This window comes from Gavialis gangeticus, unplaced genomic scaffold (genome assembly GCF_001723915.1).
Source record: "Gavialis gangeticus isolate Ggan-Ray unplaced genomic scaffold, GavGan_comp1, whole genome shotgun sequence".
NCBI lineage: Eukaryota > Metazoa > Chordata > Crocodylia > Gavialidae > Gavialis > Gavialis gangeticus.
In genome coordinates this window covers 75,950,702-75,972,626 of record NW_017729029.1, presented here as the reverse complement: position 1 = coordinate 75,972,626, position 21,925 = coordinate 75,950,702, and the positions used below count along the sequence as shown (strand labels likewise).

At 42.9% G+C, this 21,925-nt stretch overlaps 1 long non-coding RNA gene across 2 annotated transcripts in view; it reads right to left on the bottom strand.

The window, feature by feature from the left end:
- Window positions 1-4,219: 4,219 nt before the first annotated feature.
- Window positions 4,220-21,925, bottom strand: part of LOC109300436 — a 46,287-nt gene continuing 28,581 nt past the window's right edge. For both annotated transcript variants that reach the window (XR_002098226.1, XR_002098227.1), the window contains one exon: window positions 4,220-4,405. This is a non-coding gene — a long non-coding RNA (uncharacterized LOC109300436). The remainder of the gene's footprint in view (window positions 4,406-21,925) is intronic.

Here is a 21,925-nt window from a genome sequence, read left to right as displayed (position 1 = left end):
CATAACATGAGATAAGGTGGCACCAGGTCACAGTGACTAATGGTAGAGCCTTTGGACTTTATGGTTTTGGGGTAAAAGACCAAATTAGAAAGACACTGGGAAAGACCAAATGTGCATGTGATGGGTGTGAGGATGAGGGAAAAACCCCAAATGCTCCCACAGCAGCAAGGGACTGACCAGACATGCTGCACCAAGTAACAATGGCAGAGAAGAGGACCCTGAGGAGAACACATTTTATGAGCAGCTGCTCGGTCTGAATTGGATCACCCCATATCTGCTCAGGTTTTTTTGGTCTGAGCCAGAGCCCAAGCTTGAACCCATGCTGGGAAAGAAAACAAAATAGGGTATGAGAAGGAGGAGCTGAAAAAGAAACAGCTCTGGGAGAAACAGCTCAGGAGGGAGCAGAACCAGCTGTCAGCCGGCAGCGAGGCTTGGGGGAGCTTCAATAAGCTGGAGGCACTGGTAGTGAGCCTGCACTGAGGGAAGGCCGTGGAATCTAGCCAGAAACTCTGCCCAGGGGACAAGCCAACTGCAAGACAGGCAGATGCGCCAAAATTAAGGTCTGGTGTTTTTTGTTTGTTTAGACAGGAGGAGGAAGAGACTGGAAAGACACTGGAGAAACAGAGCCCACACACAGGCATACTTAAGACCCAGATAGGTCAGGACAGAGCCAAGCTGAAGTGCCCAAGGATAGGGCCCTCCCATCCATGGGAGTTTTTCTTTTAAATTGAAGGAATACCACCATGGTTGAAAAGGAAGCAACTCTAGAAAAATAACAGACTATTGAACTACAGCAAGAAGGCTCTGCGTATAAGCTACCATGTCTCCCACCCCAACAGAAAGGAACTTGCTTTATTTTTTTTCATTTGCTTCACAAGGTCCCAACAGAAGAGCTGTTAAGGCCCAGAGGACCATTATATCAGGAAGATGGGCCAGATACAACCACAAGCCCATATAACAAACCAGAGAACGAGTCTGCCCATAAAGATCTTAGCGTGTGACAGACATGTTTACATCAAGGTGGCACATGGCCAGGGTCTGGGGAGGTTGGAGCCCCAGATGACAGGATAAGCCCAGCAAATCAGAGTCAAGCTACAAGGGTAATTAGACTCCTCCTAATTAAAGTATCTTATAAGATCAAGGTATTGCAGGCAAGAATTGGGTAATCCCTTGGTGACGCTAAACTCTTACAAACTAAAATGTCCCTGGTACAGTCAGGCTGGGCACAGGGCTGCTGAGACCCTATCATGTGTTGCACTGACAATGGGCTTGTGAAATAAAGGAATATATGGACAGGACAGAATGTGGACAGTATGACAACCACAGAAAGACCAATCAGCAATGCCCACAGATGAAGAGTCATCAGGAAGAGAAAAGCATACAAAAGAAGAGATTTCAGAATGGGTCCCTGAGAGGGTAACCTGAGGCACCATGGAAAGAGGGCATACCACCAGCCCGTCTCATCCACTTCACTGTACGCGAGGTGGGGCAGGGCGGTGGAGGTGGGGCTCAGCCTCTGACCTCCAGGCTGATGATATCTGACATTCAAGAGAGACCCTCAGAGTGAAGCTCATTTCTTGACTCTACAGCCCTAGGACCGATAGATATAGAACTGCTTGTATTATTCTTACTTGCTATCACTATGTATCAGTAAAATTTACTTATTATCAAATGGAAAGATCATGGTCCGTCTGAGGATTTGGGTCCACCAGGAACAAGGTACTTGCATCATAAATCCAGTGCCAAGATTCTCAAGATACTGTGCTTCAATCCATGTTTTAACTTCCTAATCTAGCACTTTACCTTTCTTTCACCTCTTTTCTGCTTCATATGCATCTTTTCATTCATTTACTTAACAGATCATTTCAAATGTGTCATTTAGCCACTACAGAGTCTAGGATAAAAATAAGGATGCTCAATCTCAGATGTCATTAGCTGTGCTAGTTTATAAGCCTGTAATTCATTGCTACAAGGCTTAGCACATACATTATTCTTTAAGTAAAAGCCAGTGTCTATGAGTGGCTTGATGCATGCTCTGGGGTGGGGGCGGGGGAGACATTTTAACTGGAGTGACCCTCAGGATCCACTCTAAAATGACAACAGCATCTCGGGTATTCAGCATCCCACTCTTCAAACTGGCGATGGGGAGCTATAACTAAAGCTCCTTCGATGAGCTTTTGTTCAAGCACCCCTGCTGTCATTCCGAAAAAGGGAATACTAAATGCACATGATGCCAAGGCTGCTGGAGCCTTCTTATTAGAACACTCCAGCAGACTCGGCTCTGACGAGTGTTCTAATTAGAACATACTGGAGCAGGCATCAGGCACATATATACATGCCTTATATGAGTAATACTGCACTGAAATACAATCTTGATATTCCCTAGTAAACACTATGGTTCCATTTGTGGTATGTTTGACTTTAGGAAAACATTCAGGCATCAATTCTGTGAAGCCCAGTTAAGACACTAAACCACCTGCTTCATTCAAATTTCAAAGTGCTTTTAAGTTCTTTCTCTTCATATATTAATAATTTCCAGGAAAATGTGTGACTAAATTGGTGGTTCTCAACCTTTTTAAATTAAAGGCAACCTTTGCTAGGCTCAATGCCCCCTTTCATAACTTTTATAAATTGAGCGGCACCCCATATCAAAAACTAATATATTTATTATAGTGTTTACTCCCGTGCAGAAGGGCCAGGCAATGTGAGTGGGGGAGCAGCCACACTAAGGGAGCCTGAGCCTGCCTTTATCTGCTTATCTCCTCATATTTCCTGAGTCACCCTTCAAAAGGATCTCATGGGACTGCAGAGTCACTGGACTAAATATACACAATTACAGTATTTAAAAATTACAGTCTAAAACAAGTACAGAGCAGTTTATGTATGCACAAAGGCAAAAATATACATGAACAATACTACCAAATTTGCACAGAACTTATGACCTCTCAAAATGAAGGAAAAGAAACATACATGAACATTACAAATAATGAACAAGTCAATAGACCATGATTTCACAGTGTTACTTGAATTATTCATGGACAGTGCGTAGTCTGCTGATCAAAGTAGGAAGAGACAAGTTTTCAGCCTAACTTCTATTGTTTAGCACTATAGCATGTCCAGGCCCAGAACAGGAGTGGCCGCATTTTACCAACCTGCCTAGTGACCACCTGGATCCTCCTCTTCCTTTGCTGACTGACCTCTCAGGCAGTCCACCCAGCCATCTCACCTGCCATGTCTTCATGTTATAGATGGATTGGGAGGTTGCCCCCAGAGGTAACTGGGGTTTGCTTCAGGTCTAAGATCCTTGTCTGTCCTGAAATCTCCTGACTCTGGACAACTTTACTTTGGCTGGAACCCTCCATCTGAGGTCCACTGTCTCAGGATCATAGGCTCCCTGGCCCCAACTCTAGACTCGCCCTTCATGGGCTCTGGGCCCCTCGGTTCCTGTGTCGGCCTTTGCGTGCCTCTGTCTCACCCTTCGTGGGCTCTGGGCTAGTGCCCTCAGTCTTTTCTGCTGCATGCTACAGCCCTTCCATTGGAAGCAGTACTCCCCCCAGGCACTGCTTGTAGCCCCCAAGCTTCTTGGGGCTCACAGTTGGCCCTTGGCTCCCTTGGCCTTAGCCTGTTAGTGCCACCTACCCCCTTTTTGAAGGGTTTAGTATCCAGAGTGTCCACTAGCACCATTCTTGGTGGCTTCATCCTCCCCTACACACACAACTTGGTCCTCCAGTTTAAACTTCAATACAACAAAAAAGATGAGCATCACTCCCATACATGAGGCTTCCCCCCTAACTCTTGGTCAATGTCATACTGTGATAACAAGCTGAGGCATAAGGCCAAAATATTTAGCTCCAAAGCCCGCAGGGGTTATGCAGGGGCTTCTTTGCAGCTACCTGCAATCTGAAGTCCTTCCTCCTTGGTAGGTGAGACCCACTTTTCTGAGACCTCAGCCACAGTCCTGGCTGACCTCTCTGGGTCATATGACCCACCACTGCCTGTCAGTCACTAGTTGCATTTTGCTGGCTACACATGGGGTAGGCAGACATTTTATTAAAGGGCTGTCCAGCCCTACTAGACCCTCCAGGAGGCTTGAGCCAGCCAGCTGCTCCCTCTCTCCTTCAGTAATGGGGGAGGGGACCCATTATAAGTACCCAAAGCACAAGATATACATGTATCCCAGCATGCATCTTCCTACTGATAATAACAAAGAACAAATTTACTTACATTTTTTGAGGAAAGCCAACAGGAAAAGATGAACCAGGAGCCTACTGTGTTCTCTCCAATATTCTCCGATTTATCTGTTGTATATAGAACGGCTTCTGATCAACATTTTTTGATTGGTAAATTTGACTTTTCTTTGGTGCCCAACAGTTGAAAAGCAGTATGAAGAGGCTCTCCAGCAGTCCTGGGATAATAAAAAATTAGCCAATATTAATACTCTTGTGAATTTGCAGGTATTAAGAGAACTCTCCTTATGTTTTAATTATACCACAGACTTAAAATTAGAAACATGCTGTAAGTAAATACACAAATCACTACTTGTTAGTATACTGATGCTTAAAAATGTTTGCTTCTATTTTGGTTTAGCTAGGATGGGCAACACTGACTTAAGAATTTACTAAAATATTTTATGTGGGTTAAGTGATTTTGCTTTTTAAATGTCATATACTTGATATTTAATAATGCCATGGAATTTCATCAGATACAAAATGTGCTGCTGGATCACTTAGCTCTTGCCCTTGGCACAACCCCTCTACTGCTATAACTCTATACTTGTCTAACATGTGGCATTATGTACTTTTAATAAATTAAGAGAGTAATTGTTGAATGTTAGAAAGTCCATAGATTGTACATATGAATGGTTTTATCTGTAGCAAATCAGCCTGTCCAGGTATTAGAAAACTGAAAACACACCCACTGAAAGGAGTTTGACAATACCTGAAGAGTTTCACATTTACCTTAGAATGAGTCAGAATGAATACATTAATCACACTTTCAAATGCCTCCCTTTCAGTGCTCAAGCAGCTTATTTCTGTCTTTGCCAATTCCTCACAGTCAAGGATGACTGCTTTCCATGATTGTTTTATCTGTGTGTCCAAAGATGGCTGATGTGGCCTATCCTGGTTCAACAGACTCTACTGCACCTTGGATATGTGTTTGTGTGGGGTGGGTCATGCTAGATTCTTGATCTGGTTCATGGCATGCTGTTTCTGCCACTCCTGCTTTTCCATCTCTTGTTGCTATTGTGATGTTTCATAGTACTGAGATCCCTGAAGCAGACTCTTCTTCCATTTTGAGCAGTCCTGAGCGAGTCTCCCCTGAGCTGACATTGATGTTGCAGCTTAAGTTGGCCCAGAGGACATCCCTGAAGCATTTTTTCTGCCCTACTCTTGAGTGTATGCCTTGGCTGAGCTGGGAGAATAAAACTTGCTTCGGGAGTCTGGAGTCAGACCTCCGGATGATGCGGCTGGCCCAACAAAATTGATGTTGGACGATCATAGTCCCAATAGTCATGGTGTTTGCTTGCAGGAGGAAGCTAACATTGGCACACCTGCCTTCCCACCAGATTTGGAGGATCTTCCACAGGCAGTATTGATGGTACTTCTCCAGCAACTTTAGATGTCTCCTGTATGTTGTCCATGTCTCAGCTCCATAAAGCAAGGAGGGGATCACAACTGTTTGATAAACCATGAAGTTGGTTTTGGATGTGATGTCATGACCTTCAAACACCCATTTCTTCAAGCATCCAAAGGTGGCACTTGCACATTTGAGACAATGTTGGATTTCTTCATCAATGCCAGCTTTCTGCAAGATACAAGAAATACTCAACATTCTCCAGAATCTCACTGTGGATCTGGATTACCTGAGTTCAGTAGGAGCTTGTTGTTGCAAGACCATATTCTTCTAGATGGTAAGCATCAGTCCCATTTTCTTGTATGCTTTACCAAAGATGTCAATGATTGCCTTAAGATCTGCTTCCAAGCAAACATACACTACAGCATCACCAGCATACTGGAGCACAATGACTGAAGTCAGGGTGGTCTTGGTTTGGGCTTGGAGTCAGTTGAGGTTAACCAGCTTACCATCTATTTGGTAGTTTAGCTCCACTCCAGCTGGAAGCTTGTTGGTGGTCAGATATAGCATCGTGGCAAGGAATATTGAGAAGAGTGTTGGAACAATGACGCAGCCTTGCTTAATTCCCATTTTAACCTCAAAGAGACCTGTAATTGATTCATTACTGAGAACCACCTCTTGCATATCATCATGGAGCAAGCAGAGAATAGTGACAAATTTTGTTGGGCATCCATACTTCAGAATGATCCTCAACAACACTTCCCGGCTGACACAGTCAAACACTTTCATGAGGACAAAAAAGGCTGTGCAAGAGAGGCTTATGGTGTTCCCAGCACTTTTCCTGCAGCTCATGAGCTGTGAAAATCATGTCAGTTGTGCTCTTCATGCCCAAAACCCACACACAGATTCCAGAAAGAGATCATCAGCAAGTGGAAAATGGTTCAGGAGGGTTCTAGCAATGATCATTCCTGTGGTGGACAGTGAGGTCATCCCTCAATAGTTTCCACAGTTGGACTTGTCTCCTTTCTTGAAGACTGTAACAATCATAGCGTTCCTAAGATTGTCTGGGATTTCCTCATCATTCTAGATCCTTAAGATGAGGGCATAAAGCTTTGATGTGAGCTCCTCTTCTCCCTGTTTGAAGATTTCAGTAGAGATCAGATGCCCTGTTGTTCTTCATCTGCTTGATGGCTTTCCTTACCTTGTCAAGGGTTGGAGGGATTCTGAGATCATCTCTGACTGGGTGTTCCAGGATGGAGTTGAGAACACTTGTATCAACAATGATGTCTAGAAAATGGTATTTAGAGGTTTGCTTTTGGAAACTGTCTTATAGGTAAAGTAGAAATGCATTAGAACAATGGAGGCTGCTGCTGCTGGATGGGACTATTTGATGTCCATACTTATCGCAGTTCACACCGCAGTCTCTGGGGGCCACCATCAGTGTCGGCGGCTGCGTGTGCTGACATCAACTGACAGCAAAAGGTTGGGAGTTCTTCTCGGCATCCAGCACTCATCAGTCTTCACAGTTAAAAGGTTAAAACGTTAAAACTGTGTGCTGAGGCCACCACTGGGTTGGGCAACCAGCGCCTTAAAAACACGGACAAATTACAGGGGACAACAAAAGAGAAAACATGGCATGCACGTTCAAGGTCAAAGGCCTAAAACAAGTGCTCCCCAGGGGGACACCGAGCAGAGCACCCCAGGCAGTGCCCACCGCCTCACAAACTTAGAGAGCTCAGCAGCGGCTACTGCCCAGCAAGGCTCCGCCCAGAGACGCGCTCAAAGGACACCAAGGAAGAACACCCTGAGGTCACCGGGGACCTTCCCAGCCAGAGACTCCTTTCTGGATAGCCAGATAACCAGCTTGGCCAGAGCTAGAAGGAGGTTGACCAGGAGGTCCTGGGCCTTGGTGGGGCGGCGGATAGGGCTGCTGCTGGCTGGGACCGGCACTGAAGCCAAGTAAGCCCAGCTTTGAAACTCAAAACATTCAAAATGTTTCAAGTGCCCTTGTTTCATTTTGTAACTGTTTTGAAGGCTTTTGTTTTGTTTCACTTTTGCTGTTTTGAGCAAAAAACGCATTGAAACAGCTTTGAAATGAAGAAGGCTAATGGTATACTGGGCGGCATTAGTAGGAGTGTTGCCACCAGATCAAGGGAAGGAATTATTCCCCTCTATTCAGCACATCTGCAGCACTGTGTCCAGGTTTGGGCTCCTCACTGTTTTAGTCTACTATTTTAAGAAGTTCATAATCTACTATCCAATCCCTCCAATGGAACCATTTGTCAAAGGAAACAGGGGAGTAAAGAGGGATCCAGAGTGCTACAGATTTTCTGCCAGTATTTGCATTTTTGTGTGGTTTTTGGATTGGGGCAGGAGGGAGATGGAAAGATGGGCAACTAATGTCTTCTTGTGCAAGGCACTGTATAATACATAACCAAAACATGAATTCTGTTTGGAGGAATTTACACAGAATCATAGAAACGTAGGGCTGGAAGGGATCTCTAGAAGTCATCTAATCCAGCCCCTCCTTCAGAGGCAGGATCATCCGAATGTTTTGTATAAATCCATTGTCTAATCTCTTTGTAAAACTTCATAGTCAACCCTGACAAAACCAAGAGGCATAAGACATAACAGCCTAGCCTGCTACAGATAAAGCAGAGGGACAACAGCAGGCACTGTCCTACCTCTATGAGAGTAATTTAAAAAAGTCTGAAGAGATCCAAAGAAGAGAGCCACACTTCCCATTACAGGAAAAACTCCCAGAGTCTCTAAGAATATGACCATGAGGTAAAATTCCTTCCTGACTCCAAATACAGAAATTGGTTTGACTATGAGCAGGAGTAAAGACCCTCTAGCTAGGAATCTCTGGGTTTAAAATCTAGCAGGATCATTGGCACACCCCAGCAAAAACCCCAGCCATGGCTGCAGCCAACCCAAACACAGGAAGGGGAAAAGAAATCCTTCTTGGTCCCATGGGGCAACCAGTAAAGCTGAGAAACATGGAAAATACCACAGTATAGTAATAAAATAGTAAAGCATAGGCACAGCTATATTTAAAGCATCCCTGACCAAGGCTTGTCCAACCTCTTCTTGACTTTGAGGGATCTGACTCCAATGATGGAGATTCCACAACTTCCCTAGGAAGTCTATTCCACTGCCTTACTGTTCCAACAGTGAAAAAGTTTTTCCTAGTGTCCAGTCCAAACCTGCTTTGCTGCAACTTCAAGCCATAGGTCCACATCCTGCTCTCTTCAGTAAGAGAGAAAATGTGTCCTTCCCTCCTTTCTATGGCTGCCCTTCAGATATTTTAAGTCTGCTATCATGTTCCCTCTTAAATGCCCCTTCTGCAAGTGGAGTATGCTGATTTCCTTCAACCTCACCTGGTACGGCTTGCCTTCCAAGCCATTAATCATTTTGTCACCCACCTCTGGACCCCCTCTAACTTCTCCATGTTGTTTTTTTTAAATCTAGAGAACAAAACTACTATATGAGACCTAACCAGTGCCAAATTGAGAAGTACTATCACCTGTCTTGCACCTAATGTTTATGTTGATGCAGCCCAAGCCTGCATTTGCCTTTTGTGCAGCTGTATAACACTTCAGACTCATGCTGAGTCAGTGATCTTTCAGTACTCCCAGATCCTTTGCAATAGTGTTGGTATCCAGCAGATGTCACCCATGTTATATTTGTTTTGGATTATTCTTCCCAAGATGCAACACCTTGCATTTGTTTCCATTGAATTTCATTCTATTTGCTTCAGCTCAACTTTCCAATCTGTCAATATCCTTCTAAACTGGGCTTCTGTCCTCCAATACGTTCCTGAGCTTTCCCAGTTTCAAGTTGTCTGCAAATTTGCACCCAAATCATTAATAGATACATTGAGCCAGCACCAGGGTCAGGACAGACCCCTGTGGGACTCCACACAAAACCTCCTGCCCTTCTGACATAAATCCGTTTATCTTTTACTTGTGGCTATTGAGCTAGTTGTCTACCCACCCTGTAGTTTCCTGAGTCCTTCCTTCAGTAGCCAGTTCCTTCAGTACTCTTGGATAAAGTACCCTCTTCAGGCTGTGCTCACTTGATTCAAACCCATCCAAAGCTCTCTAAACTGTCTCCTGTATCATCTCATTCCTCGGCTTGTCCCCTTCTTTATAAAAAAAAAAAGCTTGTTAGCTGTCTGGTTGGAGTTTAATTTTTGGTGAAGACTGAGACATCAATGTAGCTCTGCCTTGTTTGCATCTTCTGTTAAGAGTTCACCCTGGCTATTTCATAGTTGACTCATAATTTCCTTGGTTTTTCTTTTCTGGTCAGCATACTTATAAAACCTCTTCTTGTCTTTAACTTACCTTTCCAGTAAACCTCAGGATCTCCTCTTAAAGAGAGAAATGAAGAATACTTTCCCCACATATCACAGAATGATTTGAGAAAAAATAGACAACACAAAATTCAAGATCTCATGCATTTTTCAATCTATCCTGCCATTTATCCATGACAGAGAGCAATTGAGACTTTTTTGCTTTGTATTGTATAATTATCTCCTCTTAAGATCAAAAGTTTTCTTGGGCTAGTTTCAATTTCTTATGATTTAGGTGCATCACAGAAGGGTCACTCAAAGGGAGTTTTTGGTTATTAGAATTTCAGACTGTGTACAACAGATGGACTTGACTACGGTACATACTGGTGACAGTAACAGAATGAATGTTAAAAATGGCAGCAGGCTGTAATGAGATAGCTGTCTAAGATGCATTCCCTGCTATGTTGATGGTAGCCTGACAAAGAATGAATGATATGGACACAAGCTGTCAAGAGGGGTGCAAATAGGCAAGGTCCTCATTAAATAAAGTAATGGTGATACTGATAGCTCCCTGCAGTGACTCATCATATAGATAAATGGCCAGATATGTGGGTTGACAGATGGTGAATAACAGTTATATAATTGGAAAGTACATTTGAAGCTTGCTGAGGATGTTTCTGCAGCATTTTTATGTTTTTATCCAGTTTGGGGGTAACTTTGATGTTTATTTTCCAAAAACTTCATGCTTGTTTTTGCACTTTCACCCATATCTTAACCCTTGGCGTGTTGATTTCATTTATCTATTATGTGTGCATAAAATTATTTTTCACGGTGCTTTTAAAAAAGTCTCTGCAACTACTATGGCTCTAAATGGAGCATCAAAATAAATGAGAACAAATTTAAATTAACAACACAATTCCCTTAAGATTGTCCATTGTCTGTTTCCATAAACATTTTGTCAAGCATTTAAAAAAGTAAAGCCAGCTGAGCCAGAGCATTTACTAATCAAGTAGTGGAGAAAAGGATGCTAGAGATCCAGCTTAGAGCAGTTGAGCAAATCAATATCATTGTATCAGTGAGTCTTCACTGCTTTCCAGAAGGACTAGGTAAAATTCAATGTTAGTATTTTATTTATTCCTTTAATTCTTTACAGGGTGCATCTACACCATACCATTTACATAAAATCATATATAACTGATATGCGGAACTGACTAATTAGCTGTGCAGCAAAGTGTCACTGTCTACACGTATGCCAATATTAGGGTGCAATAAATTAACTAACTCCACCATAAGATGGTACTGTCCACAACAGTACTATCTTATGGTGGAGTACTTCACTCCACTGAAATGCATTTGTAGATGGTGACAGGAGCTAGCTGAGGCATAAGGGTACGAAAGTATGGGGAGATGCCTGCTGTCTAGCCCTGCACTTTAGCACCCTTGTCACTCAGTTAGAATCATATTTTTTTGCAGACCTTAGCTAAGGAAGGTTAGATTTAACCATTTGGAACCTGAAAACAACATAATCCTAGAGTCAAGGTTGCATGATGCTTTCTTGTAAAGCTTTTCACTCTGTTTGACATCTGCATTAGGAATCCAACCAGTCCCACACATCCACTCACTGAATGTAATCCCATTGACAACAGATTATTAATAGACAAAGCAACTAGCTGAAATTTTCCCTAAACTGAATTTTGAAACACCACATAAACAGATGGTGATAATGTGACCAACTCGAGTAAAGAATAAGTGTAAGGAAAAAAGGACAAATATCATCTAAATTTATCCTGGGCAAATTATGTTTATGATACATATCTGAAGATGTCTTTCTGTTTTATACTATAATAAAAGTTGTATAGCTTGCCAGGCATTACCTCATTATGAAACCAAATCAGCACAGTTGGGGATTGATGAGTGATTGAATAGCAGGGTTCCTGGTTTTCCCTGATAAAAAAAAAAAATCACAAATTCTCTAATAAAAAACCCCAAATCTGTGGTTAAAATTAAAGGCCTCCCACACTCTCCCTGGCCCTGCTGGTGCCCCTCACTCCCCACTCACAGCTCCTGCTCCCCCAGCCCTGCTGGAGGGGGCCCCCAGCTGCCTGGGATACGGACCCGGGTCCACAGCCCCCTGCCTCCACTTCCCCCTGTTGCAGACCTAGGTGGAGTGGCTCCCTGCCACTGCACACACTCCTGGGAGGCAGGAAGTATCCCTTCCCCAGATCTGTATGTGGGGCAGGACCAGGCTGCAGACTTGGGCTCCTGCCCTGCTTCCTTCCCCTGAGGCCTCTACAACCCAGTGGGCATGACCCAGCATGGCTGACAGCAGCCAGGCCACGCAGGGACTTCCTTGTCACTGTGAGCTCTGTGCTGCCCTGACAACTCGCCTCCTGCATGTGCCACTGCTTTGAGGGGCACAGCCCCTGTGCACAGGGGGGCATGTCACCAGGGCAGCAGAGAGCTCACAATGGCAAGCAGTTTCTCCTTGCAGCTCCTCTGCTCCCTGCCATGCCTAGTCATGCCCACTGGGCTGCAGAGGCCCCGGGGAAAGGAAACAGGGCAGCAAAGAGCAGTGGGCCTGCTCACAGAAGCTGCTCAATGCTGCAAGCTCCACTCCGCTTCCTTGTCCCAGGGCCTCCATAGCCTGGCAGGCACAACCTGGCACGGCAGGAAGCAGACTAGCTGCACAGAGAAGAGGCACGTTCCTGCTCTCTACTGGGGCCCTGCAGCCACACGTTGTGGCCCCAGGTCCCAAGCATGACCCACTGGGCAGCAGCCCCAGCCCTGCGGGGCCTCGATCCCTCTTCCGCCCCCCACTTACCTGCTGGAGCTGTTCTGCAGGCTGCCTGGGGCCATGTGCATGTACATGCATATGGTGCCTCTGTCTCACTACTGTCCTCCCGCTCCCTCCCAGCTCCCTGCAAGCTGGAACTCTCCCAGCCTGCAGGGAGCTCATTGCAAAATCCGCAGGTTTCTCTGGTAAAACAAGAAATCTGCTTTTGCCTCTGGTAAAAGATAAAATCTGTGGTTTAGTCCATTTTTCCATGGGAAATGGAAAACCCAGAGACCTGGTGAATGGTTAAATGATGCAAGAACAATTGCCTGGTGTGTGTACCAATGAGTGTGAAATAGGCGTGTGTGAGAGAGAAGTGCAGGTATATGCAAGAGATTCTCAGAAAGGGCAAGTGTCCAAGTGTTTGTATTTTTGTGTGTGAGGGACAATGTGTCCAAATGTTTGTAAAATAATTAATTAGTATCCTGGAAGGAGTGCTTTGGTATTTATAATAAACATGGGCTAGTACATTTTGGATCAAATTGCAAATTTCTTGGCAATTTTGCAAGGCTGGGCTAGTGGCTTACAACCTCTGAACCTCCCTTACAGCCATGCCCATGCCTCTCAGGTATTTCCAGACATCACTCAAGTGGGCACCTTGCCCATACCACCAGACCACCGTAGGCCTCTACTCCCTTTTGGGGCCTTGGCCTTCCCAGCTTCCACCATGGCTCCAACTGGTCCATTTGGTTTAGACTCACTATATTGGACTAAACTCACTTAGGCTTCAGCCCCTGTCTCACCTCCTTGGGATCTTATCTCTGCCCTGCCCAGGCTTATGGGCCCTTTCTGGGCTCTGGGCCCCATGGCCCCAAGTTCCACTCCTCTCTGAGCTGTGAGCCCACAAGCAAACAGTCTGGCCCTGAAGGTTGAAGGGAAAGGAGCGCCACATCAAGAGGCCTGCACACGAGAGACTAAGATTCTGCTATGCCTATTGAGCCACAAGTAGAGAACTGGCAGCTGGCAAGGGACTGGAACAAGTATGGATGATAACTGTATTAGAGAGCCAGTAGTCTCAGAGAATTAAGTTACAGCCAGTTTACTTATGTTTGTGGGTTGAGCTTAACTGGTGGTTTGGATGGGATTAGAAAGGGGTGACTGGAGGTCCCAGTGATGCCCAAGGAGCACACGGCTGTCTAGAATCTTACCAGAGGGCAGGGGCCTAATTGTAGCAATAGAGAGAGAAAATCCTGGGAAAAGCAAAACAAGGGTCAAGGACCCTTAAGTTCCTTTCCTTTCAGCCTTCAGGGTCAGACTGTTTGTTCTGGCTCTGGCCTTGGCTTATACATCCCACAGACCTACCCCCTTCTGGTCACATGACTCCCTGGGCAGTCTGTGGGTGCTCTCTAATGTACTTGGTTTACCAGCCTTCAGGATGGCCTATAACAGCAGAGCTAACCCTGAAGTTGTTTTCTTTCTGCTTCCCCCAGGTTACTCTCCTATTGCACTAGGCACGTCTCATTTAAAGGGCTCTGACTGCTAGCCCTCCTCATGACTGCCTGAGCACAGTTTGACTCTATTTTCTCTCTCTCAGTAACAGGAGCTATACTTGGACTCATAGTCAACTTCATGAAAACCAAGATACTTTACCAACCTACTCCAAACTATCCAGTTGCTCTTCCGCATATTACAATTAGAGCACATCCCCTGAATAGTGTTGAATATTTTCCCTATCTAGACAGTCACCTTTCCCAAAAAGTAAACATAGATGATGGTATTCAACACTGAAAAAATCTTCCAGTGCTGCTTTTGGACATCTCCAAAGTCATGTCTTCAATGATTGTGACATCAGGACTCCAGCCAAACTTCTTACCTAACAGGCTGTTGTCATCCCTACCCTTTTGTATGGGTGTGAAACCTGGACAATAGATTGGAAACACCTAAAAGCTTTGGACTGTTTCCATCAGGAACACCTTCAGAAAATCCTCCATATCAATTGGAAGGACAGAGGAACAAATGCCATCATTCTAGCTCAAGCAAACACCACCAGCACTGAAGCCATGTTTATATGGTACTAGCACTGTGGGACAGGACTCATCAATAAGAATGCCTGACAACTGGCTCCTAAAACAGGTCATATGCTCCCAATTTGCCAGTGGTCACCGCTCTGGAGGTGGGCAAAAGAAGCAATTCAAGTAAACCCTGAAGGCCAGTCTGAAGAAATGTGATATTAACATCAATACCTAGAAGACTAGACCACCGAATCATCCCTGAGGGCACCATGAAATATGACAAGGCATTAATGATTTTGAGCAAACTTGCCTCACTATGGAATAGACAAGGGAGACAAAGAAAAAATGCTCTTTTCACTTCTTCCTTCTGGAACTATATGCCATATTTGCAGTCAAATATGCCCCTTCTGTCATCTCCAGACTCACCAATGACTTTCCTATTTACTAGAAGACCATCATCCTTGTATCAAGGGACTGATGATGATGATGACAACTAGTACAAGACAGTGAGATATAAATGTAATAAGAAGTATTACAAGTACTATTTTTTGCTGCTTTCTAGCCACACTGGTGAAGTACCAAAAGTAAATAAAGATTAGGAAAACGTTATATAAAAGGATATTTCAACATTTTTAAATAGTTAAATGTTTTACACAAAATTTTCATATTGGATTTAACCTAATTCATTTGCTTCACCTATCCAATTAATGTTATTCTTTTCCTAAGTCTTGCCTGAGGAAAGAAGATAAGTTTGTAGTTTACACTCTAGATTTGGACCCAAATTCCTGACCGTCACAGACTTCCCATGTGACCCCCCTCCCCAAAATATTCATATCTGTGAGAAAATCTCCCATTTGTATGCATCCAAAACCCACCCAGCTTATTTAGATTTATATCCAAATACTACAGATGCTCAGTGTTCATAATTTAACCAAGAGATTAAGAATTAGCTCAAGTATGTTCTATAATGGGAAGATTTCTGATAAGAGTAGGCCCCCAACGTAGCAAACAAAGCCCCAGGACATCTGGGGTTGGAATATCAATCTTATGCAAATTTCAGGCTATAAATAAGTAGAAGTTTTTTCAATTAAGGTAATAAACCATTTGGGCACTTTAACATATTGTGAGGTCCCTATGACTTATATTCTTTAAATCAAGACTGGCTAATAAAAAAAATTACTTCTACCTCAAACAGAAGTTAGAGGGCTTGAAAAACAACTATTGGGTGAGGCCTGTTATTTGAGTTATCAGGTCAGATGATATATAATCATAATGGTTCCTTCTGTCCAAGCAAAATTCTAAAGAGGTGCTGGCAACACGAGTTAAGTCTGATCTTGTGCAGATAACACTGGCTCATGGAAATTTCCACAGCATGCCCAGCACGTGCCCCCTGGGTGACCTGAAGCCCTGTCAATCACCGGTGACCTACTTTTCAGCCCTGGGCATGCCCAGTAACAACACAGAGCTCTGACTCACGCATGCTCAGTTAAAAGGAGCATGATGTAATCGTACTAGAAAATTCTAACAGCCAAGAGGCCTGATTGGCTAAGGGGCTGCTATATTAGTGAGTGAACCCCCACCTCGGTGTGGGTTGTGTGGGCGTCGTTGGTGAGAGAGTGGTGAGGGACCGTGCACTATCTGTAGCAGAGGCTGCTGTCAGCAGGGACTGCGAGGCAGAGAGTGATTTGGGAGTGAATCCCCTGGTTCTCTTCACAGTCTCACACAGCGAATTCATACCTTCGTTTTCGTTTCTTCTCGTACTGATTATTCCGATTACCGAACTTACTGGCTTTGACCTCGACCTCGACTTTGATCACTTCTACAGCTCCGACATTGATTCCAACTTTTACGTACCTGGCATTTGACTGACCTCAGCTTCCATTATCGACCACAATCCGGCTCATCCCTATTTCACCTCTAGGCTCTTGACCTCGGCTTTTCCCTTCGACCACCCGGTGTCCATTGGACTGGCGTCACGACCACTTCATTCTTATCAACGAGTTACAGTTATCATTTGTTCGTTTAACCCTTTATGAGCTGTTGGCCAGCCCTAAGACTAACCAACAGGCAGCCGCACCTAGCTCCAGCTAGAAAGCAAGGGCTGATTGGGGAACCTTGTGGGCCAACAGACCCCCTTTTGTTTCGTTCATTCTGTTCTGCAACTTTACCCTGTAACTGAAGCAAGCATCGCAACCGACGCCTTCAAAAGCATAAGTCAAATAAACCCACTTTGTTTAAAACCGTTACGTTTCCGTGCCTCAGAACTCCACACCAAAAAATCCCGCCTGTTCTGTGTCCAATTGCCACCGCCCGGCCACCCAACCGTGACACCGTGAGCTTGGTTAACCAATTCCAGGACACCTTCTTGCTGTGAAATCTATAAATCTAAGGAGTAAAATAATAATAATACTGTCCTTTCTCCACTAGCCCCAAGTTCCAGTGTGGGGCTAGCTGGCAGGCAGCCCCTGTGCTGAAGCACTCTCATGTCCCAGCCAGTCAGTTTAGCGTCTATACATGTGCTGCTGTGCACAAATGAACTCTGCTATGGAGTTTATTAGTTTCCTAAACCCTAATAGGGCACACATGTAGATGTTGAGACATTTATTGCAGAGCTAATTAATCAGCTCCACAGTAAATGTGTCATGGAGATGCACCCTGTTTGTGAAAAGTTTATTCCCTTGTTCCCTCTTACTTAACAATTTATTAACCAATTGCAGCTGCCATCAGACATTAACTTTGATTAGTGTTATTCATAATTTATGTTGTAATTAGTTGGTCACCTAAATTGGAGTATTGTTTCTTCTCCTGTGAATGACATTCATTTTATGGTAGTTTGTGATAGATTCGTATGAATGGTATACACTGAACAGGATAAGTAGGCATGCTGGGAGTTCTCTATCACTTGGATTCCTTAAATCAGATTTTTGGATGAAAACCTGTTTGTGGTAGTATACATAAAGGAATGGTAATTTATGACCATTTATGTGAATACCCAGTAATTGTCCAAATTCTCACAAATAATTAATCTCACATGATGCAGTGAACTGAACTCAGTGCTCTTACTCATGAAAACAGTCACAAATATGAGATTTTTTCCCCCTTCTTTTTAAGCATTCTACCAGCTGTACTTGGTAAGAACAGAAAACAAAAGAGCAGTGCAATACATAATTATGTCAGTAATTAATGCACCTGGCTAGTGGATGACAAATGCAGATAAATGTAAACTAATGAGTTCTGGACCCAAAAATAAAAAGTGTATTAAAGCTAAATGGAAAATGAACAGCAAGTTATTGACCAAAAAATTTGAGAGCTATTATAGACAAACCCTTAAGTCCTTTAGCCCATTAGTTAGCTAAACTGAAAAAATAAATGAGAGGCTGGAATCAATAAATGCTACAAGTGTACATGCAAAATCAAAGTAGGTGGTCATATATATTGTTTAATGAGGCCTCATATAGATTGTATAACATAGTATTGCAAAGTAGTAGAGATGAACTCAGGTCAATACCACAGGGACAAGATTTTCTAAATTTCATAGATTTCATAGACATTAGGACCTGGAAGGGACCTCATGAGACCATACAGTCCAGACTCCTGCCAGAGGTAGGAAGTCTGCAGGGATCAAATGGCCCCAGCAAGATAAGCATCCAAACACCAAAAGAGTCCAGAGTAGGTGCTTGCACCTCTGGGGGGAATCTGTTCCTGAACTTGGATGCTCGGACTCTAAAGAAGTTTTTCCTTATATCAAGTCTAAATCAGCCTTCTAGAAGTTTGTGGCCATTAGACCTTGTTATCCTTTGGGGAGCCCTGGTTAATTGTTCTCCCAGATCCTGATGCACCTTATATACTTATAGGTAACTATGATTAGCCTTCAGGATTCGTATCTAGGTAGGTGACTAAAAAGCCTAATGTTCAAGAATGGTGAGCACCCAGAACTACTAATTTAAGCCCAAACACATAAACCTCTTACCCAATAATTTATGATCTCCATGTTCCCCTCTGTACATGTTACTAGGAGCCATATTCCTGAGCCTTTTCTGAACATAAGAGACTGTCTCTCATATATGTGAATAGATTAAATCAAACCAAAAGGTGTCCCCAGGGTGAATCATTATCCTACCAACAATAACCAGACTCCAGACTTTCATAGATTCATAGGTATTCATAGATATAGGGTCGGAAGCGACCTTGCAGATCTTCTAGTCCGAGTCCCTGCCCTGGGCAGGAGAGAAAACTGGGCTCAAATGACCCCAAGCTAGACTTGCCATTCTTATAGCAACAACATAGTAACCCAGGTTTTATATTACCTAGAAAAATACGCAGCTTTGCCTTCTTTTCAGCTACCTGCAGTCCTGCTGCTACTGGTGGGAGAAGAGGCAAACTGTTTGCTTTCAGTACCTGTTGAATTCATGTAAGCATAAAGCAGGATGGGACAGAGCTACTTTAGCAGTGTGGATTTTGTCACTGTCGGTAGGTCTGGGAGGACAAGACATTAGCTAAAACAGAATCTGGATGTAAGACTTGTAAACTAAGAGAATATATAATATTTCATTCTTGCTGTAAAAGTTTTACAAAATAGTTTTACTACATCACTATGACTAGATCTGTACATAGTCACCATAAAAGCTGTGTTTAAATTCCAAATTGCCTGCTAATGTCCTTCAACATAAAACCAGCTTCAATTTTTCCCATCTATAAATGTCACAGTATATTACTCATTGATATTGAAAGCAGCTATCATATCTTTGATGGGACATCTGGCACAGTAGACAGGCTGGCATTCTTTTATTCAGTTACCGAGGACCTCAGTTAATAACATCTGAATGAACCCATGACTTAAAAAAGCTTTTGTTTAAATACAGTCATTTTCAACAGTGATAACTACAATGTAAAAACACAATGCCACCAAATTCTAAAGAAAGTGATAAAGTGTGCTGTGTAGAAAAAGTAAACTTAAATATATTCACCTCTTAATGTGGCTTCACTGCAGTATATGGCTAGGGCACAAAAAGACTCCCTCATCTACAAAGCAATTAATAATCCTCATATCAGAATCATTTTGAAACATGAGGTGGAGGGCCATGAAATATCATTATGATTTTATCAACGTAGCAGCTATTTCCTGAATCTGACCAAGTCTAATCTATAGCAACCACAGAGAGCTCTCATTCCTTGCAGCTTGAAATATCTGCTTTAAACTTCATATAACTAACTGTCCAAATACCCCTTAGGTCAGAAGTGGCTATAAAAAGTAACCTGAACCTTCAAGAGTCTATTCCTTCCTCAGATCCAGAGAGATTCAGGAAAATCTAAAGCCAGCCACATCGCTTTTAGAAGTTTAGTCTATATAGAAGATGATCGGGCCCCAAGTTTTAAGCTTAAAGGAACACTGCTGAAAGAAAACTTGTTAAATATTCTGGACCTAATAATTTTATATACGTATATCTTATTTTATACATCTTCTACTAAAATTTTATTACAAAGGAAATTACAAGAATATGGAATGTTTAGCTGTTCATCTCTTCTGGATATTTAGGCTCTGATCCAGCAAAGCACTTACACCCCTGTTAAAGCACATAAGAAATCCCATTGATTGACTTCCATAAGAGTACTCATCTACTTAAAGTTAAGCCCCTATGTAAACGTTTTCCTGGATTGGGGCCTTATCCCTCATCATGAAACATGGTTCTGTTTTTAACCATTGCCTTTTCCAATGGGATTTCATATAGTTGAACAATGCAGCTAAGTAAAGGCCGGATCCAACTCTCATTAATATTTGTGGAGGAGCGGACTGATTTTGGACAATTTAATATCATAGCCCCAAATGAACTGCTCAGCAACATAAATCATTTTTTATGCAGATGACCACACAGGTATAAAACAAAGTGCCTCATCCTACATTGATGAGAATTTTGTTACCACTTTCAACAGGGGCAGGTCTCATGGAAAACAACAAAATATATACAGTATCATTTAAGTAGAGGGGTATATAGGTATTGGACTAAATTTTACACTGGAATCAATGAGGTACTTGGGATATATGTCAGTATAGAACTTAACCTGTTTAAATTTAGAGTAATAAGAATTATCTAGACTTAGGTTATATCAGTCTTTTATTGATTTTGTCATTGCCTTACTATGTGTGTTTTAACAGCAATTATATTTTCTGGTAAACTCTTTTTCTCTCTCAGCATTTAAATTGTTGCCTCTTGATTAGTCAACAGGAAAAAATCAATACTCTATACATTTCACTTCAAAGCTTTAATTCAATTACAATTTATAAACTAATCAAAGGCTGATCTAGCTGTGTCAGTAACAGAAAGGCAGACTTTTAATGTCAGAATCTTTCTTTGTCATTAAAGGTTAAATTTTAGTTCATGCATCATAAGCCTAACTCTGTACTGCACTAAAGAAGAATACTTGCTAATACTGTTGCTTTTTACGATTTCCTTTAAATTGGTGGATACATCTTGCTTGAAATGTTGATACCACAATTGTACATTTATTTTGTCTTTTATTTTACTTTAAGTTTATTGGCATCATGGTAACTTAACATGTTAATCACACCATAAATAGTACCAGTGACACATATTAAAGCCAGTTTATGGTGCAATAATATAGCAAACATGGAGCATATCATGTGGAACATTTTGGTGGCTTATTTGTATCACACCTTCAATTGAATGAGCAGTTTGTTGAGGCTACACCAGATCCTGATGTTCAGCTATCTCCGGCACATTTACTTATGGAATATTCACGGGGTGTTTTTCATGTTTCTGGATTTATACCTTGTAGCTGTATTTAGTTGAAACAGTGATTATGGGGAATTCTAATGGAAAGGGCTACCAGAAAATGCAGGGGACAGTGGACTTGATGGTCCAAACAGCCCCTTTCTGACCAGTGTTGCTTTGTGTGAAACTAAGGACAAGCTCAAAGTTAAAGATGTGTTCGCATTTTGTCCTGCATAGAGTTGGATTTAAAAAACAGACTGAAGTGCTCTCCTGAAATGGGGTGTAAAATATAAACAAACAAAATAGATCTAGTTAAATCAGGGTTGTCCAGCTTGAAAGCAACTGGAGGTCACAAGCCTCATGGGCTACACTGATGGAGGCCAGGTGCCCCCAGGGCCACATGGATGAACATCCCTCCTGGACAACATTGCTTGCAAATGTTCCCACCCCTCCCCCACTATGATGTACCATGCCCTGTGTGAACACTTCCCTCTCACTGGGCTACACCAAACCATGCTGCATGAGTACTCCCCCCCCCCCC